Here is a 6,789-nt window from a genome sequence, read left to right as displayed (position 1 = left end):
GTTCAGGGTCCCGGATGAGATCGTAGACATGATGAGGAGTCTCGAAATGGTCAAGAGGTAAATATTCATATATAGGACGATAGTATTTCGACACCGGAAGTGTTCCGGGGGTACCGGGTGCGTATCGGGTCACCGGAAGGGGTTCCAGGCTACCCCCGGCAAACTATATGGGCCTTATGGGCCAAGAGGGGAAACACACCAGCCACAAAGGGGCTGGTGCGGCCCCCATATGGGCTGGTCAAATTGAAGAAGGAAATGGGAAGGAGGAAAGGAAAAATGGAATAGGATTCCCCCTTCCCCCTGTTCCCTTCCTACTACGAATAGGAATTGGAAAGGGGGGAGGCCGAATTGGGATGTGCCCAAGTAGGATTCCTCCTACTTGGGGCGCCCCTTGGCTGCCTCTCCTCCCCTCCAACCTATATATATATATATGAGGGGGGCACCGCTAGAACACAAAACAAACATTGTTAGTCGTGTGCGGTGCTCCCCTCCACAGTTTACACCTCCGGTCATATTCACGTAGTGCTTAGGTGAACCCCTGCATGGATCACTTCACCATCACCGTCACCATGCCGTCGTGCTGACGGAACTCTCCCTCGACACTTTGCTGGATCAAGAGTTCAAGGGACGTCATCGAGCTGAACGCGTGAGATCTTCACCGACCACCAAAGTCGGAAGTATCTGTTTACTCAGCCAGACCTGAACCACTGTCAGCAGATATGGATGGAGAATGTTGCAGACTTTGACTTAGGTATTTCCTATACCCTAGGCAAGGCTATGTAATGGTTGATGCCTTGAGCCGCGTGTCTTACTGCAACCACCTCTAGGTTTGAAAATTTCAGCCCCCGCTTGTTGAAGAATTCAGAAAGCTAAACCTTCATATTGTCCCTCCCGGTGCACTCGTTCCCCCTCCCCCCGAGTTCCAAAAGATGAATCTTCGTGTTGTTCCTAAGGGTTCTCTAAATACCCTGGCTGTCGAACCAGATCTTGTGAGCGATATCATGACTATTCAACATTATGACTTTGAAGTCGAGAAGATTAAACGCTATCTCGTAGAAGGAAAGCCCTCATTCTTCACTATTGCCGATGATGGCGCCTTGTACTTCAAAGGCCTCCTAGTGGTGCCATGTTCAGAGGAAAACCATGATATGACACAGGAGGTTATGACAGAAGCTCATGATACGCCTTTGTCTATTCATCCCGATAGTACAAAGATGTACCAAGACATTCGTCAGAGATTCCGATGATCTAATATGAAGCAAGACATTGCTCGTTATGTTGCTGAGTGTGACGTTTGCCGTCGTATCAAAGAAGAACATCAAAGGCCTGCTGGAACTCTGAAACCTATCTCTATTCCTAAATGGAAATGGGACCATGTTGAAATGGACTTCGTCACTGGATTTCCCAAATCGCAGAAAGGTAATGATGCTATTCTTGTCGTCATTGACCGGCTTTCTAAAGTTGCACATTTTTTGGCAGTCAAAGAAAAGATCACTATTAGTCAGCTTGCAACTCTCTACATGTCTAGAATTGTTCCACTTCACGGTATTCCACTGGTTATCAGTTCAGACTGTGGCAGCTTGTTCACTTCAAGATTCTGGGCAAGTTTCCAAGAAGCTATGGGAACTCATCTGTCATTCAGTATTGCGTTTCATCCTCAGTCGCAAGGACAAGTTGAACGTGTCAACCAAGTTCTCAAAGACATGCTTCGAGCTTGTGTAATTTCCTTCGGCAAGAAATGGGAGGAATCTCTTCCATATGCCGAGTTCTCTTATAATAACTAGCAAGATGCCCGTGCTACGCTACGGGATAAGAAATGATCAGGTGGACTTATAGTCAGGAGCTGGTATATGCTACTAATGGTAATAAAAATGTACCAAGCACTAATCAAAGTGACAATATATTATTGATAGGTACACATCAAGCACAGTCAAACATATGGTTTCCAATCGATAAACCTCTTCGTCCAAGCGAAACATTTTCTTCTTCATCTTTGCCTCACGGGAGGATTTGTTCTCCATGCTCATCTCATTGCTCGCTCTATCGTATATCGAGGTGGTGACAGAGATCATGCAACAATAAGAAAATCCGTCCACATACATGTGACAACTGAGACAGACACTAACCATCTTAATTTTCTAGTTTCTCTTCCTATCCTTGTCTGCTTAATTTTCTACTTTCGACAATAGATTGATTATTTGCTCGGACAATAGCCAAGTCATCGAAGTCATGAATAGCAGCTTGCACTGGCGGGCAGTGTTGCAGCAGTTGCCAATGATAGTTATTTCTTGTCTTCAGAGTTTACCAAAGTGGTGTTTGAACATGAGTATCGAGAGGCGGATGCTATTGCCCATGAACTGGTCCGTCTTCCTGACGTTTAATGAAGCTACTTGTTGGATTGAAGTACCACCACCATCAATTCTATCTCTTTTAGGAACATTATAATGATGTATACGAATGAATAAAGAGGCATTTTTTATTTTAAAAAAACAAGGGACCTAGTAATGTGTCCTTTTGGGGAACAAAAGAAGAAAGGGTAAAAAAACCAGGAGGTGAACCTTACCAATCTAATGCACAAAATAGAGTGGTACAAATTAAAATCAGGACTTTATTGTGCACTGCATTACCAATGAAAATATCACATGATTTTGTTTCTTAAAACCAATAGTCTCATGAAACATACATGACTCGACACAAGAAACGCGTCCTCATGAAGTTGCGTCGCGAAAAATTAACAATCTAATCAATTGTTATTAAGCTTAGACACGCAAGAATATGACAGCAGTAACACGACATATATCTCCCCCGCCACAAAGTAGAGTATCAAAGACTATCTCCCATCACTATACAAAATCATAGTATCCAACTTTTCTACAAAGCAGCGCGTCCCCAAGCGCAGGAAATCAGACAAACTTTCAGGCTCTGCTTCACCCTCTCAGTGCACCACATACCTCCACTCCACTCACCACACCCTCTCAGTGTATCAGATAGGTGCCTTGGTATATGTTACATCTTAGAAATAAATGGTCAACGTACATCAAGAAACTGGAGGCAATGGTCCTGGCAGGAAACCTTTGCTGTATATATATCATTGGATTACTACTTAGTTGAACAAACTTTCACCTGCTTCTTACATTAGATAAAGCAGGGATTGACTGTAACACGATGAAAACCAAAGTCACCTACTGCCTGCTACTGCTTGCTACTTGAGCAAAACATAAAAAATAATGTTCTGACTATATTCTTGGGGAACTCTGCACTTAGTAAGATCAGGATCTCCTGACTATATTTTAACATACTTCAGTTTATCTTTAAAAAAATCATGCTGACGTTGATGCTTATTATAATTACCTTCCTTGGTGAAAAATATTTTCTGTAAAAAAATACCAACTGGCTTAAAAGATCAAGCATAATCATTTTAGGCTAGTTCTTATGATACGAGGTGCTGGAATGATTACATGTGGTCTTAATCTGACAAATATGACTACTGATAAATAAAAAAATATCATCCTCACCTATGCCATGAATTAGTTATTGTGCAAACAGTTGCCGCCATAGTCATCCTTGCAGCAGTAACTGCGGCACAACACCTTGCACGTTCCTACATTCCCCGTGCTCGCCCATCTTTGTGTCACTATCATGCACCTCGCCCTTGCTGCCACAACCCTGAAATTCAGAAATAGCTGATCCCAACAATGCAAATTTTCTTTCAGAAAATTTAGAAGTACAAAACCCCTACAAAAATCAAAATTGACCTAACACCTATGCAGTAGTTTACAATCACCAAATCAGACATATGAAGAATGCTCAAAGGTTGGCACTAACCCTGACCAAAAGATTAGCTTTGCATAAGTAAACTACCCTGCAAAATTTTGCCACTTGAACCTTCCAGTCATACAAATAATTTCACTACTCTTTAAAAGGTGGCTAACTCCATTCGGTCAGCTTGAAATCCAACAGATAACTAAGTACTTGGTCGGTTTCTCTGTGAGATGAAACATTAATCCTCATGGCCATCACCACATGTGCGTAAAGGAAGAAATAATGTGTAGTTTTACCTCATAGCCAGAATGCACATATAAATGTCTAAAGTATGAAGGAACGATGATATGCATTGACAACCACATTGCAAATATAATACTTTCACACAAATTAAACTATCCTGCAAACCAGCCACCAAATCACTTCAGTATGAACACAAAAATGACCAAACAACACACTAATTAAGTGAAAGCAATGATCTCGCATTCGGTGGCTGTAACATTTTGGCATAATACCTGCATGCTCCCCCCCCCCCCCCCCCCCCCCCAAATGGAGGGTTAGCAAAAAAATAATTAAAACTTTAAAGTGCAAAAAGGATTTCACAAGAGCCTATTACAACAAGCAGAGGCCTAATAATAAGCTTCACAACTTGCAGATGGCAATGGGAAAAGAAAACACACTGATAACATGTTCAAAACCATGAAATATGAAGCATGTTCCACTTCTTATGCAGTAGGTTGGCCGACACCATGGATGAGCAGAGCACAGCCGGCGAGATACCTGCGGAGGTCAGTGTCGGAGGAGACGACGATGAGGAAGTGGAGGTGGTGGGAGTGGGAAGTACGGCTGCTGGATCAATAAAGGGTGGAGGTAGGAGAGGCGTTGTGGCACTGATGGCGCCGGCGGCGTACTTGTGGTGGCTGGGAACAAAGGAGATGGGGAGGAGTGGAGGGGATGATGAGGAGCACGGGGAGGTGGCGGTGATGGGAGTGCTAACTGCGGTGTTAGAGGAGAACGCAGGAGAGGCGTCCGCAGATGGACGACTTCGACGGCGTGCTTGCCGAGGTCGGCGTTGGAGGAGACGGGAAAGGGGTAGAGAGGACGTTGAGGTGGAGGTGCGTCATGGTGGTGGGCCGTGGGGCTGAGAAGCATGAGAGGCGCAGGAGGTGGATGGCGCCAGCAGCCGCCGCCTCGCGCCGCTGCCAGATCGATTTAAGTGATGTCCATCGGTGATTCGATTTGTTTCCAGATGGTTCCAGGAGTTGGGAGAGAGAAGCCTGAACAAGAAAGATGTAGTTGAGGGGTTATGTGCAAATGAGCAGCAGACTGACTTGTGTGCGTTAGATACTGATCCGACGATCCTAAATGATGGATGGCAGACACACCATGATGAGGACATCAATACCATTGTTACACCCACAGCCCCTACTGTTACATATACTGGATCAATTACTAGAGCTCGCGCACGCCAATTAAATTACCAGGTACTTTCGTTTCTTGGTAATGATTCTAATGTTCATGAGATTATGATGCTGCCTAAATTGGATACATTTGTTTTGCTTACAAATGAAGGTCCTAACTTGGAGAAGGATGAACATTGGAGCAAGAACACGAATGGAGTTGATGGTATGCGCAAGGGGATCAAGAACGGAGTTACAAGTGATGATTTCAGGACTTTGAAGCCGCCATAAGGAGTGCATGAAGCCTTGGACGAAATATACAAGATGCCACTTCATAATATTCGTCCATAGGCTATTCTAGGTGCTGCGTCACCTTATTAATGGGCCAGGCCCATGTAATTTCGAAATACTTAAGTATAGGCTATTTTTAGAGTCCGTATGTGTGGGGAAACAAGAGTTAGGGTTGGTTTCGGACCCCACCCTCAAGGGCCACGAAATTCCCCTCTCTTCCTCCATATATACAGCCCTTAGGGCGTCGTTTAGACTTGGGTTTTGTTTAGATTAAAAGTTCGCCATAGCTGCAACTTCGCGTACTTCGTTTGTGTCCAACGACCAGACCAAGACGTCACAGAACCCCACCTTGATCAATAAAGCTTTCATCTTATATTCGCAATATCCAGATTGCAATCTCAGCTTCTTGCTTGTTCTTCGTTTGCTCGCAGGAAACAGGCCCTCGTGGTCAGGTTGATCGTGCTCCGGCGTGGTCAATAACCCCTCGGAAGTTGGTTTAGCGATTGCTAAGGCGCGACGTCTCGCACGTTCGTAGTCGGATCGTCAAGGTCGACTCCCACAGAAAACGATAGCCACCATCTCATCGAAACATCGGAACACCTTTGCCTCTATCAAGTGGTATCAGATTTCCAGGTTGCTCGGTGAGATTTTACAGTTTTTCGTAGATTAGATCGAATCTGTTCTTCATACCTACAGTCCACGAAAAAGCCATAAAAAAAATTAGGGTTAGTTCATCATATCCGAACCAATCTGAGCCTTTGCATAATCTTTTTAGGGTTTTTGCTTTGTTGAATTTGCGGTTGCATCGTCGTGTCAAGTTGCTGGTCTTAGAGTCTAGTCTTTTAGAGTTTCGAGTTCTGGTCATAAGTTGTCACGCCGCCGCCGCACCATCATCATCGCCCATCTACCACTTTTGCTTATCCGCCACCGCTCTGAATCCTTATCCATATACCACATACCACCACCGCTACCATATACCACCACCGCTGCCATATACCACAACCATATATCCACCACCAATCCGAGTTATTCTCATATTAGGATTGTTCTTGAGATCAATCTCAATTCCGATTCGTGTTTCCTTGCCTGCGTAGGTCTCGAAAAAAAAAAGTCTGGAGACCCCCGGGCAGTTTTTAGGCCAAAATTTTCTCGGGCAAAATTTTTTTTCCCTATCCTATTTTTAGGCTTTTCTGAGTCTTTTGAGCCACGTGCCATCATAGTGATTTTTTGTCGCACTTTTTCGTCGTCGCTGCCTGATTTCCGAAAAAAAAAAGTGGAATTTTTTTTTTCGTGCCCATACTATCAGTTTGACGAGGGAAGAGTTTTGAGACACTCG

The 6,789-nt window shown here is 44.1% G+C and overlaps 1 long non-coding RNA gene across 1 annotated transcript; it reads right to left on the bottom strand.

Moving 5' to 3' along the window:
* Window positions 1-3,061: 3,061 nt before the first annotated feature.
* LOC125508527 (uncharacterized) lies at window positions 3,062-5,005 on the bottom strand. The gene is made up of 2 exons (XR_007283577.2): window positions 4,543-5,005; window positions 3,062-3,666 (listed from the first exon to the last, which is right to left on the bottom strand). It is a non-coding gene; the product is annotated as an uncharacterized LOC125508527 (long non-coding RNA).
* Between the last annotated feature and the right edge of the window lie 1,784 nt (window positions 5,006-6,789).

Source organism: Triticum urartu, chromosome 5A (genome assembly GCF_056163025.1).
Source record: "Triticum urartu cultivar PI428250 chromosome 5A, HENAU_Tu73, whole genome shotgun sequence".
NCBI classification, from domain to species: Eukaryota; Viridiplantae; Streptophyta; class Magnoliopsida; order Poales; family Poaceae; genus Triticum; species Triticum urartu.
Note: the sequence above shows the minus strand (reverse complement) of the source record. Positions and strands in the feature narration are given on the sequence as shown.